We start from the raw sequence: 18,609 nt of genomic DNA, 5'->3' as shown, positions 1-18,609 counted from the left end.
CCATTAATTTCTATATGTCTACTCTGAGTAGATGTCTGAGCAACCAACCAATAAAACAGGAGATTTAAACAGTAAATACCCAGCTAGATGGGCGGGGTATAAATAATAAATTGTTGTTGTTGTTATAGATTAAAAGTTTTAAGGTGTTTTTAAAAGACCTAAGAAAATAAAAGCACCTTTCCCTGGCTTTGAAAAAGACCACAATGTAGGCACCGGCAGCATTCCACAACCAGGGTGCCACCACTGAAAAGGCCCAGCCACCTGCCACACCTCATTTGATGGGGGGACCCAGCCTCAGAATTGTCCAAGTCTAAATAGGCACATAGAGGAGAAGGCTATCTTTCAGGTACTATGTTCCTGGACTGTTAAAGGTTGAAACCAGCATTTTGAATTGGGCACAGAAATGGAGTGGAAACTAGCACAGAGAATGAAGCAGTGGCATAATATTTTCAAATTGTTCAGTACTGGGACTCAGCTACTTAATTTAATTAATGACCACATGTTGTGTTTTTAAAAAGTAAATGCCAATGGCAGCCTTTTTGCTAACGCTAATTACCCTGTAAGGCGGGTGGGGAGTTAGCACTGGAGATTGCAGCTGGGGAAAGAAGGTTTAAACCTACCCGCCCTGGGTACTGTCACACGCCAGGTATTTTATTTAAAAAACATACAATGCGGCTGCTAATCACCTGTAGTTAGCCCCCAGTGAACAATTTAACAACCCTTCCTGAATCAACAGACGTTTCCTGACCATTTTCAAAGGCAGTCCCATGCACAACGTATTATTCCCAGAGCATGGCTAGCTGCTGCCTGGGCGTCTCTGACCAGGTAGGGTTGCAATTGGTGTGTCAGACTAAGCTGATAAAAGGCACTCAAAGCCACAAAGGCCACCTGAGCTTCTGTTGCCTTCACAGGAAAATATCTATGCTTTTAAACGTATTGTGTAGATATATACAATAAACGTATTGTGTAGATATATATAAACGTATTGTGTAGATTTATATTGCTAAACTTAAAAGTGGGAAACAAAGACAACCAGAAAAGCAACAGCAAATTTTCTTAGCTTCTCCTCCTTAAAATAATGTTTTCAACCCTAAACAATTTCCTTAGTGCCCACAAGCGTCTGTTTTACTTATCAGTTGTCCTGAGTAATAATCTGAGCTTTGCTTGCATACTGCACTGGTCCATCAGAGACTGAAGTTAGTTTAAAAGAAACTTGAGAGCACTGGATAAGATCTGTTTCATCACAAGATCAGTGGTCCTTGAAAGGAGAAGGCTGTTTGCTGTTTCTTATGGGTGGCCTTCATAAAAACTCTTGGCACGTAGAAACCTAGCACATTGGGCTTTTCTCCCTGATGTGTCAATTTTCTGCATACAGGTGAAAGGGTTTTATTTGATGTTCAATTTATTCATAGTGAATCTCAGGCACAGTCTAGAAATTGAGACCTCTCCCTAGAGATGATCAAAGGGGTTTATTGCATTAAAGGATAAAATGCTATATCACTTGTCAGTACATTCTCATGATGTGCAACAGAGTCTCCTCAAGCTTTCAGCATAAGAAAGACTAAAGAACTTTGGCCTTGCTGTGACTTTAATAGGGGGAGTGGGGAAGGGATAGCTAGGCTTACGGAGTTGAGCTTGGAAAATGTTCACAGAAACTTCACGGAAGGAAGAGGAGGGATATGGCACAATTCAGCCCCAGGATAGCATTGTATAAGCTGCCAACCACATGACAGAAATCTGAGGAAAGATTGGGAAGGAAACGGAAATGAATCAACAAATTTCCCATCATGGTGAGAGAGGAGGGTGACAGAACTATCTCAGAACTTTGTTGGAAAGGTCTTGTAATGTCCCAGACAAGGCCTTACGCTTCTCCTTCTGGGAGAAAACAAGGAATTCCATTCATGCTCAGGGCATTTATATATTTTCACTGCCCATTGTGAAGTTTTAGGATAATTTAAAATTTAGTGTTCTAGGATCCTTTATCCTCTAATGATAAATATCCAGTAGGGGGCACTATTATGCCCTTACAGCAGCATAGCTATACATTTATATGTAGCAAGGGAGGGGGAGAGTAATGTGAACACAGCAATGTGATTTTCCTTCTCTATTCATTGTATTAGGCTGTCTCTTACTTTCTCATTTAAACAAACGAACAAACAAACAAAAAACTCAAACCATTTAGAACAACCAACGACCACTTTCCAAACTGTATAGCAGGCACATTTTGAGAGTGTCCACATTGAAGGCAGATCTGCCAAGAGAAGTATGGAGATCCTTTCCAGGGCTCAGCTAAACTGTATGCAGCTAAATGTTGAACAATATTTGCCTTTCTCATTGAGCTACGCGTGATTTATTTTAGCTGCACTGAGAAGAAAACAACAAAGCTGATAACGGGTCTGGAATTCATTACATCAAAGAATAGCCTGAGAGAACTGGGTATGTGCAACATGATAGCAGATAGGGCAAATAATACAAGCATTCAAATACCTAAAAAGCTGAGATTTTACCAGAACTGCTGAGGGCTACTTCTCACATTACATATGGATGGTGTGGACATGCCTTCACAAGTTATTTCTGTGTTTTCAGTGTCCAGTAGGGATAGTTGATTAAGATTACTGTCTCCAGGGAGCAGCAGTCGGGAATAGTACTACAAAGGAGCCTGCCTTCCTTCACACATGGCAATTTAAGACACTGGGCTGTTTTGCTAGAGTGTTTTTGTGTCATCAGACACAATGTAGGAAACATCCCAGAGGCAACAGCAAAAAATACAGTGCTCATACTGGAAGCAAACAGATTTAAGATTTGTATTTTTAAAACTATTTTTAAGAATTAAATGCTAGTTGCCTAAAGAAGTTATAAATCTCCTTTATAGGAAGTTTTGTTTTGTTTTGTTTTTAGAAAACTGGAAAAAGACCTGAGAAGAAGAATAGTTCAGGTCTACAGAATCTTGTCTATGTGAGGAGATATAGCTAATTCTTGTACTTGTCCGACTCTATGGGATGGCTCCAGTTCCATCTTTCTGTGAATGGAATCCAACAGGTGCCTCTCTGTAACAGGAGAGGAAGAGAGACAATTTCTGGCAAATCTTGCTTCTCTCTGCTGGCGGGGGGAATGCACTCCCTGAAATCTGCTCTAGAAAGGATTGGCGGAAATCCAGAACAGCATGTCCAGTGCAGCAGAGGCCTATAGCAGGAAGTGGGGTCGACAACAACCCCCAGCTCTCCTTTTCCACTAGTAAATTCATCCTCTTAGCCAAAATCTCTTCAGTAAAGAAACGGCCACAATTATATTCAACTCCATGATTCTATTGTTCTTGAAGATAAAAAAACAGAGATTTTCCCTTTTGTTATACTGTAGTTGACCAAATAATATTTAATGTGAAGAATAAATGTTTTGAAGTACTCCTTTTTCAGGTGGGTTATGTCTGATAGTTGAAGTTATCTCCATAAAACTCAACCCTTCTCTTCCAGTTGTGAGCTGGATAAAACATTGAACTATAAGATGCACGAGAGGCAGGAAAATAAAAGCGTTGATGAGGAGGGAAATACAGTCGGAACACAATTATAGGAAAAGGAGGGAAAGGTGAAGAATAAGTGGCTGCTAAAGAAGGGGCAAAAGGAAAGCAAAAGCCCTTAGGGCAACTAGAAATCCAATTATGTAGAAGTAGAAAGCGGAGAGGTATATTTCTCAGGCAATAGCTTGGTTCTGTAGCCTTGTGTATGGCCTTACAGTGACCTAGTTGTAATTATAGGTCTCCTTAGGGAGATAAATTGCTGTTTGATCATCAGACACTTGTGCTAGCATGAGTGCCATTCACATGAGGGGAGTTTGCACTGGTGCAGCATTACAAAGACAGGGAGGATTGAAAGCATAATAAGCAAAGGGTCGAGCATAGGATAGGCAATACGTAAGTAATAACAGCAGATTATGTGCATTGCAGTGCAAATTCTTTCTGCCTAAAACAAGCAAAACACACATGGGAGAGATATGAAATGCTGCCTGTGGACAAGTACAAGAAAAAGCAAAGAGGTTGTTTATTATTATTACTATTATTATTATTATTAATGATCTTTTACAACCAATCCCGGTTGTAAAACCAGGAGCTGCAGCTGACATGAGGTCGACCTACCTGGAAGGAAAGCTCAGAGTTAGAGCATCTGCTTTGCATGCAAATGGCCCCAAATTCAATCCCTGAAGCCTCCAGGAAGAGCTGTGAAAGTGTAGACAACATTTAGCTAGATGGACCAATGGTCTGACTCAGTAGAGTAGCTTCCGTATATTGTGACACCAGCCACGTTGACCAGCTTTGCTCATTTTGGTTGCTGGCTTGCACTGAAGCTAGAGAAGCAAATAAGGTTTCTCAGCTGGCATAGTGCCCATAAAAGTTTTTCCCCATCTGATAACATTGTGATATTAGGTGATTGGTAGGTGGGAGGCCTCACCCATTTACCATGGTTTAAAGACCCAAATAATCAAGACTGACGTCACTTGAGAGGTGACCACTGTTATGTATTGAAGTTCTCACCCTGGCCACCAGGAGTATCATGTAGATAGTTTTCACTCAGGTCCACGTCAGTTATTTTAGGCGGGAAACCCTGGGTTGTTGTTGCTACAATGTTGACAGCCAGCTGCCTATAAAAGCAGGCCGGCTGAGCTGTTTGCTGTTCAGTTCTGTTCCAGCTTACAAATAAAGAGCTGCTTTGGCGAAATCGCTGTGTCGTCTGCTATGTCTACCCACTATTCAACACTGGCGATGAGGATGGGATCAATGGACATCAGAGCGCAGCCAGACGCAGCCACCCTCTGAGATGAGCTGAATCACGGAGCTGAAACACTGAGTGAAATCACGGAGTAGAACCAATGCAGAGCTGACTGTTCTGGCTAGAGCACAGTGTTTCATCCATCGCCTCCACGTCGGCATCGGAACCATGGCTTCACTCGTGCCTCTACCGCCATTTGCCCCAGCCTCTGAATCATGGGACTCCTACCGCGCTCGGTTTGACTGCTACCTCCAAGCAAATGAGCTGACAAGAGGGTCTGAAGAGCAGAAGCAGGGCCTCCCCTCAGCCTTTGTGGCCCCAACGTGTTCGCGACGGCCCAAGCATTGGTTGCACCTCTAGCAGTCCAGGCAGAGCCGTGGGACACGATTCAAGAGAAGCTCCACAACCACTATGTGCAAAAGCCGTCCAAGATTGCTGCCCACCATGCGTTCTACCACCGGAACCAGGCAGAGGGGGAGTCAAACAACAACTACACCACTGCCCTCCGACAGGCTGCAATGCACTGCGAGTTCCGAGACTTAGACGATGCCCTGATGGATCAAATCGTCTGCTGGGTCCAGGACATCCGTCTGCAACAGCATCTCCTCGCCAAGCCAGACCTCACGCTGCAGAAAGCCATTGAGGAGGCCGCGGCCTCAGAAGCTGTTGAACTCTCAAAATTAATGAGTGCTAAAATGTCATGGGTAATGTAAAACAGAATTGCAGTGACAAATAATTGGGTAAGAGAAAAAGGATTAAAGAAAGTGAATTATAAGTAATTGAAATTAGGGGTTGCTGGAAAAGTTTAAAACAGGGATGCAGAAAAGGGAGGTATGGGGAAGTCGTAGAAATAAGGTTTAAGAAAAAGAGGTTATGAAATTATACGTGTTTATATGTTTGTTTGTTTATGTATTATCAGTTGTATTGTGTTTTAATATATGTTGGAAAATTAATAAAAAAATTTATATATATAAAAAAAAGAAGCTGTTGAACTCTCCGCCCAGGAAACCCACAAGGCCAGTAGACCATATTTAAAGGACTATGTTGTTGGACATGTAACACCGATGGTCTAATGGAATTATGTGAAATGTAACCGATATGATTTGTGCCTAATTGAACCATTACATGTAGTGTTGTATATAAGGAAACCATTACTATTGTAACGAACGCCTTATCTCGGTGGGGAGGGGTGTTATGTATTGAAGTTCTCACCCTGGCCACCAGGAGTATCGTGTAGATAGTTTTCACTCAGGTCCATGTCAGTTATTTTAGGCGGGAAACCCTGGGTTGTTGTTGCTACAATGTTGACAGCCGGCTGCCTATAAAAGCAGGCCGGCTGAGCTGTTTGCTGTTCAGTTCTGTTCCAGCTTACAAATAAAGAGCTGCTTTGGCGAAATCGCTGTGTCGTCTGCTATGTCTACCCACTATTCAACAACCACCATCTCCAATAACTTGCACTAAAAAGGTAAATTAGAAACTATTTTAAATAAAGGTTTATATAATTATATAATATGCCTATTTAAAATAATTGTTTCTCACTACTCTTACTTGCTGCCCACAGTCTCTTACTCAGGGGACCAGTCAGGTCCCACCTGCTTGATTTCAGCCATGCTGAAACTAGTTTTGATATACATGCTAGCAATAGTAATGGCTGAGTCACTCAGGATTTATTAGTCTCAGACAAATCATATCGCCTTACTTTAATACTTGGTTTAAAAAGACAGCAGCCAAAAGACTTTGCGCACCTAGATTTTCCAGAAGCTTTAGGCAAATCTACACATAAATGGATTACTATGTAACCACCTTTAAAAATAAGAATCAAGTAATAAAATAAAATAGGCTTCTGCTGTTATGGCAATTGGATGTTGCTTGGACCTAAGACTGCTAAGGAAATTCTCAAAGAAAGAAATATCAGAAGTTTTTTGGGGGGTCAGTACTTTTTTACAATGTATTCTTAGCTATTGTTTCTTCACATATTGCTCATGAGCAATATGAAACATTACGGAAAATATTGCTCATGAGCAATAAGAAACATTACGGAAAAGATTACGTTTTGTTTCACCCATGTAATGTTATTTTTTCTTCTCTTTTGTTTTGCTACAAGGGATTTCCGTACACACATAAGAAAAGAAGGTCAGTTTCTTGATACTATGAGTAAAGTATTAATCATAATTAATCATTAGTCATAAATGCATTAGTCATAATAACCATAACCTATCATAACAAAATGTAAAAAGGAAAGTCAAAATAGTATTAAAAGTATGACTAAGATAATATACATTTAAATTATGGCTTGCATCCAGCATCAAATTGCACCTATTGAATTTATTGGACATATCTTCCAGGAAGATCAAGTATTTTTAAAAGACTGGAATAAATTATTAATTTACTTAAAAGACCACTGTAAACAGTTAAAATAATTGGCAGGGATGTTATGACACTTGTAATGTGGGATTAAGTATGGTAACTATAGATATTTAACAGATGGATAAAGGAAAAAGATGCAGAAAATGTTATCTTGAATATGGAAACCATGGAGGGAGGGAAGAAGGTCTGAAGGTTCAATAGAACCTTTTATTTTAATGTTTGAAATGGTTAAAGTTAAAATGTATAAAATCTTGTAAAACCAATAAAATAATAATAATAATAATAACAACAACAACAATAAAGAATTTATTGGACATGTAAGGCCCATTGATTTTAATGGGACTACTTTGAGTAGAACTTAGTTGGCTCACTATAACCCTATCCTTTTAACTCTCCAAGGTAAATAGAATGACGGAGAAACTGAGTCGTCAAGCGAAGAGAATTGAAGTGACCACTGATCAAATTGTTCCTAGAAAAACATATGGCCAAGCTGCATCCTGTGCCTTATCAGTTCAGTAATGAACGAACAAGCCCCATTTCTCTTGCCCTCATAACGTTGTTGTGCTTGACCATGTAGATAATGGGTGACTCAATATGACAAAGGACTCTTTCATCATCCCTGACCATTGGCCATGCTGGCTGGGGCTGATGGGAGTTGGAGAACACCATGAGTGCCACGGATCCCCATCCCTGATACAAATTATATGCCAAATCTTCAAAGACCACACCTCGATGGAGAGAGGTTTAATCTATTCATACTTTATGGTTAACTGTGTTTAACCATGTAATATGATTCTTAACTGACACATACAAAATAGATGGATACTTTTTTTTTTAAGCAAATAGATGGCACATAAAAAATTGAACATATTAAAATAAAACCAAGTTGCTGTTTTTTATAATCGGCCCCTGACTCCGTTTTCCCTATATATTAAAATATATTGTAACTAGGGTTGGAGGAGAAATTCAATTCAGTTCTCATTGAAAGGCAAACCCAACTAATTCACACTTTTCAAAACAACACGTGAACTGGAACATGAAATGTGAACAACTGAAGGCTGGAATAATGAGCAACAGAGAGAAACAAAAGCTGACGGATTTGTCCATCCCTATCCATGGTGTTTTGAAAGCTGTGAAGATGATTCATATGCAGAAGCCAGTTCAGCACATGGACCATCTTTCGTATATCAAAGTGAAAATGTAAATGTGATGACTGATCCACAAAAGGAGACAGGAAGCCTGCATGCCCTTCTGGAAAAGCTGGCCTCACTAAAATCAGTAACACTTGTTAGTCAGTGTGTTCAGGGCTTACACACACACAGGTCACAATGAACAGGTATGAAGTAGGAGATGTTTTAAAGTGAAGATGTTGCAGATAAGAAGAAGGTTCCATTCTGTATTCTTTACTTGCCTTAATGTCTGTCTGTCTGTCCGTCTGTCCATGTCCATGTCCATGTCTCTGTCTGTCTGTCTGTCTGTCTGTCTCTCTCTCTCTGTCTCTCTCACACACACACACACACACAGAGTTGTTTTTCTCCTGACACAGTTTAGTATCATTCTAAAAGTTCTGAAAATTTGCTAGGGGGAGAAAAGTGGAAACTGCGAGTTCAGAGCTAATTTCCAACCTACTGCTCCAAACCATGCTCATGCCCTACATTCTAACTCACAGGTCTGCTGCAGTCATATCAAGTCAGACCTTAGGCCCTGTGGCTTGGGGTACAAGTCTATGCACACTGATACTTGGGCATAAGTCACACTAAACTCAAGTGAGACTTATGGAGCAATCCTAAAAAGGGTTCGGGAGGTTAAGAGCAGTGGATCCTCTGCCACATCCAAAACCATGTCTGTTTGTGCCAGTTGGGGTACAAGGTAAGGGAAAGGTGCTCTGATTTTGCCATGCCAGCTCTAAGATCACTTGGCTGAGGAGCCTCTTGGGGGAATCTTTGGGATTTAATGTTCCTGAAATTGCATTTCAGGGCTTGCTGCAGCCCCTTCCCTCAAACAGTTCTTCTTTCCATTTACAGAGACCCACAGAGACAACATTGTTTGCTATCCTACACCCAACCCTTGTCTTGGCAGCCCAAACCATTGGGGACAGAGTGTGGCGTTCGTACAGAGCCCCCAGTCGTTTCACGGACTATTGACCTGTACACCACTACTTTATTCTTCCGCTGCCACCAATTTTGTGGGGGGGAAACCCAGGGTTCCCCGGTGAAGTATTGAGTCTCAGTCAGGTAGAATTAACAATGAAGATTAAAGTTTATTTCAAACACAAACAAGTTTTAAAATATATTCGAAACACTGTCAGTCTATTCCCTCTCAGTCTTGTCCCTGTCTCTAACTCACTCTGACTCCTCTATGTTCCCCCATGCCCCAAAAAAGAACCAACCGAACTAACTGTCAAAACCTCTGGGCTGAGCCTCAAAATCAGGTAGGCTCTGCCTCCGGGCTTTCTTATTGGTCAACATATTAACCCTTTCTCTCCCCCAATACAAACGTAGCCCCAAAGAATGGGCAAATGCCACACAGAGGTTTAGGACTGCACTCTTATTTCATTCATATATGTATATGTATGTGTATACAAATATATATGATTTCAAGAGACAATTAAGAAATGCACCCCATGGATGTTGGGTCCTTTGTTTTCAGCTGTCAAATTACCACTTCCAATGGCAATGTAACTCTTAGTTCCATGAAGAGAAATCAAACAACCAAAACTCTAAAGCAGTCACATGAAAATATAATCAGCGTACTAACTACTGATCCTAGCAAACATCCACCCAAAGGTTAGCAGGCACAACCACCTTATAAGCACTTCATTAAATTATGACAAAAAATCATAAAGCTTAAAAATAAATGCCTGTTTATTTAGCACTCCTGTTTGTTTATTTAAAACTCAATGAAGTGTGGATAAAAACAAACCAAAGTTAAAAAGAATGTGCAAGAAATTATTTATAGGTTTTAAGTAATTATGTTTTATGTATTACGAATGCCACTTTAAAATTAGCTGAATTTCTAGCATTTCAGGAAACCCACTAACACAATTCAAAAACCTGACCACATTATAACCCTTTATAACTAACTAATTCCAATATTTATGATAGAATATACTACCTATGGGAAAAATACATACATGGAGCTTCTCCTGGTTAAAATGTATGATATTAATTTGCAAACAGCCTTAGTCCTGCTTATGGCTTCAAAGCTTGTTCCAGTACCATTCCGGGTGGATTGTGCCCTAAAGTACTAGAGTAAACTCTATGAGCACTAAATGTGAATAACAACACTAGGAGGTCCAAAATTGGCATAAAAGTGTTTGGGGGGCATTATGGCATGGGGTTTCCTCAGGATGAAGGGGCTACTCAGGAGGAGAAGTAAGTCAAAGATGATTCAGCCTCATGGTCTAAATCATGGGATGAGCAATTTCTGATGAGCTTCTCTGACTAGCTCTGGCCCTAGTACTGGGTGCTAGTGATAGGTAGAATGGCATCTTTGAAAGAGTTACCAAACCTGGGGCAACCAGATCCAATGGAGGACAAGAACCAGGGTCTACTGGTGTATTCACCCTTTTGAACCTCTGTGTGACAAGCTACATCTGCCCAAATTGTCCCTTTTTGTATCTGGTCCAGTAGTGACAGGTGTCCTTTGGGACTGGTAGGGTGGAAAGTATGGAGCAAGAGCAAGTAAGAGCCAGAGTCAGTTACAAACAGAACCTACCAATTCTTTTTCTGCCCCAATCCTCCTCCCTACTGAGTTCCACAAGGAGCACCACTAAGACTGAGGAAGAGGCATAGGAGCCAACTCATTGGGGCCCCCGATAAAATATTTGAGGGGGCCGGGCACCCTCAGGTTGATGGGCATTGCCATTCAGATGGTGTGTGCATGCCTTGTCATGTGATTGATTATGCAGGGCAGGGCCTACCTGCCCCCCCCCCAATATTTTATTCAAGTCAGCACCTCTGGGAGGAGGAAACTGACAGACAGGGTCACCCACTAGAAAGGTTGTAAGAAAGAAAGAAAGTAGCTGGGGTCTGGCTCAGGGTAGTCTGAGGTTGGACAGTGTCCCTTTCACTCTAATGCACCAGCCACCACTGATCTTGTGACTCTACTAAACTGAATTTGAGAGAGGGAGGGAGGCTGTATTACCAAATTATCTGCTTGATCCTAACAGTGGGAATCAGGGCTTTGGGGCACTCCTTAGGATTGTCTCCCTATTCATTGGTGACGGTAGATGATGCTGATTATATAGTTAACAAAGTCATCCAAATTGGGTTGTCCATAGTGGATAAACAGTCAAAAAGTGAGGGGCATTTTCCTACGTTGTTTGTTTTCTTTGCCAATTGCTCACGCACACACCCATTGGTTCCAATATGATGGAAAACGAGAGCTGCAGTTTCAGGGTAATGGTAATACACTCCTCCCATTCGTGGGGCATGTCCAGGAAACAAGAGGCCCTTGGGTCCAAGTAGATCCGAAGCATCAACCAATCCAACCATTACACAACATTGGAAGAGCTCCTCTGGGGTCTTATTGCCATTGCAGTATCTATGGCAGTGGAAATTTCTCATGTCATCCTGAGGCAGCATATGAGGGTAGACCTCCCTTTCCACTAATGGAGAGAGGAAGACAATTGTATCCTATGGTCTCTGGGACAACGTCCCTTAGGGTTGCACCCTCAAATGATTGCAATGCTTCATTTGTTATAGTTGTGACCCCCCTCTTTGTATATTTCAGCTAGCAGAGCCACCGCTTTAGATTTCGGAGGATCCCTGAATGCTCTTACACTTGCCTCCTATTGCAGTGTGAAAAGTAATAAGTAAATTAATAAATATTAATTAGAGAATAACACAGTGAAATTAAAACAACAAGACGTTAATATTTAAAAACCTAGAGTCTGAGTACATAAACTGCAGACTGGAAAAATATTTAAAATTGCCAGCCAACAACATTAAATCTCTAGGCATCAGGAAACTGGATTCCTGGGATTTAATAAATCCTGGAAGAACATGGGCGTAATGTTTAAGAAACACTAACAAAGCAAAAGCATGGTACGAAAACAATGTATATACCCCTGCTTTAGATTATATATTATATAAAATAATACAGTGGTACCTCAGGTTAAGTACTTAATTCGTTCCAGAGGTCCGTTCTTAACCTGAAATTGTTCTTAAACTGAAGCACCACTTTAGCTAATGGGGCCTCCTGCTGCTGCCGCGCCGCCGGAGCACAATTTCTGTTCTCATCCTGAAGCAAAGTTCTTAACCTGAGGTAATATTTCTGGGTTAGCGGAGTCTTTAACCTGAAGCGTATGTAACCTGAAGGGTATGTAACCCAAGGTACCACTGTATATATTTTATAAGATATTATATAAAATAAAATATATAATATAAAGTCATATACTCAGAGTAGGCCCTATGATGAACATTGGATCTAGTCCAAGATATAGATATGATTTTTTAATTAACACTGTGCAAAGGGTTTTAACTTTAAAATTAATTCATGCTATAGAAACTTTGCTTAGGATTCCTTTATTATTTTGTTGAGTATCAGATATTTTCATGATGAAGGCATTTATTTGAGTTAGAAATAAGAGGTAATACCTTAATTCCAGCTAGAAAACAATCATTGCCATTGCTTTTGAACTGCAAGCAAAGAGCTGTGAAAAGATGCTGCAGAGCTGAAAACTTCATTTGCAGCGCAAATGATAAAAGCAGCCTGTGATGCTCTTATTTAGCAAGCTGTCATTCAAAGATAAAAGACAGAGAAATGGTTCTAGTGAGTTATGAGTGCTTTCTAACTGCTCAATAAACAGACAATTCTGGCAACTGGACACGACTTTAATTGGACTATCTTGTGCATCATTGCTGACTCAGTTTCAGAGGATGTCAAGTTTCAATTACAGGTGGAAGGAACCATCGGTCAAATAGCCCATCTGATTTTCAATCTCATTTCATACAATGCCAGCAGAGTGGAGATGCAGAGGGCACCAGAACAACTTTGTTTAGATGGTAACAATTTATTTCTAAAGGCCAAATGATGGCAAAGTAAAATTGAGGGGTTTTAGACTATCACCAGATAGTTAACATAAACAACGGAAATAGATGGAGCAATTACTCCAAGAAAATTAATCTAAAAATAGCAAAGCAATTGAAAAACCCCAAATAAGCATTCCACAAACCATTCCAGTTTTGTATCTCACATTCTTGGGTGAATTTCACCTCAATTTAGCATGAGCTCTCTTGACTAATAGATTCACACAGCCCTTAAGGGAACGCATTTAAAGCAAATCGCCACTGCTCTATAATTTATCACATGTAGCCAGTGGACTCAGTTCTTAATTACTCTCACTACTATTTGTTGCTTGCATAGCAGAAGTTAAGTTTATGCCTTCCTCTCCCTATATTCCTTTTTCATTAGTCTCTTTTCATCTAGTAATCAGGGTTTGTTCCTTGTTTGTGAAAATGCAGGAGCTGTTACTTGAGGACCTTTTGGCAGAGAAATCTCTATATAATTCTTGGCACAAAGGAAGTACCATCTTGCTCAATTTAGAATCAGTAAACAATAGTTGCTACCAATTTGGATGGGAAGATCTTGTTGCACTCTCCATATATAATCAAGCTTGATTTTAAATGCTTTGATTCTGTTTTCTTCTTTTTGTCAGTATCTGGCCTGTCTCCTTTCCCATCTCTCAGGCCAATCAAGCTACTTGTGATCTGAATCCCTCCTAAAACCCTTTCCTTCCATAAAAACCAAAACTCCCTTTTCCAAGTTCTATCCTTTTCTCAAGTTCTATCCTATCAATTCAGCTTTGCTGAATCTATGTTACTCACAGCCTGACCAAGCATTATACTTCTACATACAGGTCTTATGGCTGCCTTGACTTCCTTGGTCTGTGAGCTGCCACCATTGGCACCAACTATAAGGGGCCCTGGGTGCCAGGGTACCTACAATTTTTTGGGTGGGTGCTCAGCACCCACACCATGAGGCCTCTAGTGTGACTTCCAGTGCTCTGTGAGGCCCCAAAAGTCACATCGGAGGCCTTTGGACATGATTTCTGGGGCTCCTAGGCACTGCCATCACATGCACATGATGTCATAACGTCATGTTATGTTGTAAGCGCTGCTGGGCACCCATAATCTGGGGCCCAGGTCGGCGCCCCTGGCTACCACCTATGATGTGGACCCACCCGTGAAAAGGGCCTGAGGAGTGCCCTTCTTGCCACCACCTGCCACTATCTCTGCTGTGATGAGTGCACCCTAGCCATGCCCCCACCTCCGTCTCCATGGCAAAGGTGAGGGTGGGGTGTGCCTGCAGCAGAGGGTACAGCACTGAGGATATTGTTTGCCACAAGCAGCAAAATCTCCTGGACTGGTCCTGCACAGCTCTTGCTGCCATTGCCACAACACTCTAGGGAAGCCCTTGTGTTACCTAAACAATCACACCTACACAAGGATCTGGGAGGAAAGATGGGAACAGGGTGGAGAAGGTGGAGCCACCTCTGGTCCCTTGCATCTCAGGACAACTGGAACAGTCCCTTTGTCTAGCACTTGTGCAATATTGGACCGTCAAATCGGTGTGTTCTGTGGTTCTTTCCCCACACGCCCAAAGTAATATACTCCTTTAGTTGATGCAAGGCAAGTCTCTGCCTGTACCACCCCAACAGCGAAAGGTCACCTGGGGCCAGAATGCACAGTTGAAGTTTCCCTGAAGCGATCTAAGAGCACCAGAGCATGCTTTGTGTATATTGATGGCTCATTTATTTTTATTCAGCTTATATTTAATAAATCTGGAACAAGTTCTTGCTCTCTGTTGCACTGGCAAAACTCCACGGAAATAAATTGGGATGCCCTGGGCACACAGCTCATTATAGACCACTGTTTGCTAAAAAGCAGGCTTTAAATAGGACTGACAAGCTCTCGTGGTATTCCAGAGCAGATGCAGCTAAGTGCAAATGGTTCCAAAGCCAAAGCCAAATGCTGCTATTGCCACTTCAGCAAAGGTTCTATCTGGGCCAGTTAGGCAGAAGCGCATTCGGTTTTTTCTTGATTTGGTAACTGAGATACATACAGGGAAATCACATTATTCTTACATTTGAATATAGATGAACAAGTTTATGTTATCAGAATGGAAAGCATCAATTTATTCATACAGACAATTAATTTAGTAATTGGATGACTGACACTATGGAACCCACTCAGTGTTGAGTGATGGCATGACAGACAGTTATTGATGCAGAAGAGGTTTAAGATAATTTTTACCAAATAATAAATGACTTTTCTGTGTCAGTTTGGGCAAATCTGTCTAAATACCTGAAAATATGTGGGGGGTTTTGGAACCCTGGGAGGAAAAGGTTGGTTGGAATGGTACAATTTTGAATGAAGAAAGACTGAGTAGGGAAAGAGTTACGTGCCACATCTCTCATCTCAAAGCAGATTTTTCATTTTAAAAGTAATGGTAATGCTCAACATGTATTTGCACCTAACATATAATTATGCCCCAACTTTGAATCAGACCATTGCTCCCTCTAAACCAGGGCTGTAGGAGGTCTAATAAACTGAAGCATAATCTACCTAAAATGGAGGTGCTGGTGGTTTGTCTGATGTGGGAGGCAGCATTCTGGAGAGAGTTTTTCACTGGACAACTTTACAGCTGGAGGAGGCGTTAGATCTGGCTCCATATCTTGATGCCCAAGGGCATGGAGGATCTTTTTGCCAGCTGAGGAGGATGAACCAACTGTGGCTCTTCCAGGGCAGAGACAACCTGGTCACAAATTATCATGCAATAGGGGATGCATGAATCCGTTGGTTTAAGTTTCTCTCAAATCTTTAGCCACATTTCCACATTAGTTTATGATTTCAAAAAAATATTCCCCCCCCCCCAATTAAACAGATCAATAGATCTGTCTTGGTTTTGACTTGCAAAGAAGCTTCCCACTGCCTTGCTAGCTGAGATCCTTTTAACCAAAGGAACCATGGATTGAAGATAGCATGAGCTCTCTATTAACCTATAGCTGCTTGACGGTATGCTGCTTTTCATACTGTGCCTTATTCCTTTGCATCTGGGAGTTTTACAGCAGGAGGGCCTCTTCCCAGGGGTCTCTCCAAAATGAACAAGATCTGGAATCGGTTTCAGCTTTTTAAATTCCACTCGCTACCAAGACATTTTCAGCAAAGTGCGTCTGACCTATTAGAGAGGATAATGGTTATAAAATATCACACAATGTACAAACCTATTATCAAATCACGACTATACGAAACCATGTTTTGTGCACAAACTACACATGACAGAGTGGTATTTGACTGAGAGTCACTCAGCTTAATGGGTTGTTTCTCTGTGGTTTCATATCAAGGAAAGGCTTTGATGGCAAATGCTGTTTTCTTACATAAATGGAAGCCAGTGGGTTAGAGGTAGGGTTTTTTAAAAAATCAATGCAGAAGCAAAATAAAAGCTTATTTGTCCGTGACTATATGACCCATCTATTTAATGATAAATATATCTGTATTACGGGAAATACAATTGCTATTTAAGAGATTTATATCCCCATCTTTAGACAAGTTTAATTGATTTTCTCTTTTGTTGTACACCAGATGGAAGAGGGAAATAGGGGTAGCCTTGTGAATGGTTTTTTGGGGGGGGGTAGGGACTAGTAAATTAATGAGCCAGAACTGTACACTGAAGGAATTCAAATCTGCAAAGAATTAAAGAATATTGGTATAATGATCACCATATGTATATGCTCAGAATGGAGAGCAGGCGTGTCACTGTTCATTAAATTACAACTTCTTTCCAAGGCATATTGTGAGTCTCAATCAGTGCTATTTTTCTAGAAAAAGAGGTGCTGGAACTCACCACGAACACCCCTTTGTTCTCTTATAATGGCAATGGCGCCCACCTGAGAGGTGCCGGAACTCAGCCCTAGCAAGTTCTTGCTGAAAAAAAGTCCTGGTCTCAATCATCATGTAAGTGGACGAAAGAGAACAACTGCTGCCAAGGCATCAGCAGCCACTGCTACAGTCTCCCTGCAATTCCTAGGTTAGTGATTGTGTGGGTGAGTGAGAGTAAGGGAGATGGGGTGAAACTGCTCTCGGCTAGAGATCCCCACTACCAGGATTAAAATGGCTTTGCCCTTTTTTCAAATGCAACCAGTACTGAGATGGCCAGCTCCAATGGCAGCCCTCAGGGCTGGTTTACATACATGTTGTTAGTTCTTCATTCCTTACTTTGTAATACAAAGCTCAGAAGCACACAATGCTCTCCCTTCAATATGAGGTAGACATCATAGCCCTCAGACTTATTCTCAGCACAAAGGGCTTTTTTCCAGCCAGAACTTGCTGGGCCTCAGTTCTGGCACCTCTCGGGTGGGCACCATTGCCATTCTAACTAGGGAGGTGCTCATGGTGAGTTCCGGTTTTTCTAGAAAAATAGCACTGTCAGCACATAATTTAATCAAAGCCAGAGTATAAGTCTTTCCCCCAATTTTCTTGTCTGAATATATGATTTGCATTAAGAATGGATTAGAAATAGGAACATGTTAACAGATCAAACCTCTGGATATTGCGACTGTTCAGCAGTAGATCAGGAAACTGATCACATGTCTGCTGAGATGGCAGGTACAAATCCCTTAATAACTCCAATTTGAACAGTTTCAAAATGAAATTAAGACCTACTGTACCCACTCTGTTAAAGTTTCCCTTTCCTTCAGTCTCATAGCACCTTCTGTGTTTCATGCATTTTTTTCTTTGATTCTTGTATAACTTTCAACGTACCACAGTTGTTTCAAAAAAGATAAATTATGTGATCTCCATTCTACAAAAGGAACTGCAATATGCAACTCAGGCTACAGAGCTTCAGACTTGTTGACCGTTTAGGGAAAAATGTGCATACCCCACCTGAGGCTTTTTACCTGCTTTCATCATCTCTTTCTGCTTGCCAAGCTCCTTTTCATCCCTTCCTCTTGATCCTTTTCCTTTCTCTCTCATCCTTGTTTGTTTCTGTAGCATTTTACTTCCACCCCCATTCCATTTTACCTTTGATGCTATTTCTTTCCAGTCATTGATCTTTATGTATCATCTATTCATAGTCTTCTCCATTTCAGATCTCCAAGCATTTCAGATCCCCAACCGTTCACTTCAACAACATGGGACAGAATTGTTGAATTCTCTTAGCAATCTCTCAATACAATCAAATCACACTGAAACAAAACATAGAGTTAAATGAACACAGGAGTAACAGCAGAACAATGTTTTTCATCAAGATATACATTTTAACATAGAATTGTATCCTTCATATATAATATATTTAGGAAGCTTTGTAAAATCTTTCTGTTTGTGCTGGATTCTGGAGACAAATGGTAAACCATTTAAATTGTCTAATAACTGTGTTTTAATATCTGCAATTTTAATGGAATATCTTAGACTGTTTTATTTTTATATCTAGTACTCACCCTTGAGATAGACAGGGAAAACATTTTAACCAATGTTTT

General features: G+C 40.9%; 1 long non-coding RNA gene across 2 annotated transcripts; it reads right to left on the bottom strand.

Annotated features, from left to right (window-relative positions):
- Positions 1-9,185: 9,185 nt before the first annotated feature.
- LOC310766987 lies at positions 9,186-18,609 on the bottom strand. Of its 2 annotated transcripts, XR_014550564.1 has the most exons (4): positions 18,155-18,609; positions 14,574-16,310; positions 12,728-12,865; positions 9,186-11,919 (listed from the first exon to the last, which is right to left on the bottom strand). It is a non-coding gene; the product is annotated as an uncharacterized lncRNA (long non-coding RNA). The 2 variants fall into 2 exon arrangements; XR_014550565.1 differs by lacking the exon at positions 18,155-18,609 and having other exon boundaries at positions 14,574-17,475.

The sequence above is a fragment of the Podarcis filfolensis genome, assembly GCF_964270895.1.
Source record: "Podarcis filfolensis genome assembly, chromosome: 7".
Classification (NCBI taxonomy): Eukaryota; Metazoa; Chordata; class Lepidosauria; order Squamata; family Lacertidae; genus Podarcis; species Podarcis filfolensis.
This window is presented reverse-complemented; position numbering and strand designations above follow the sequence as displayed.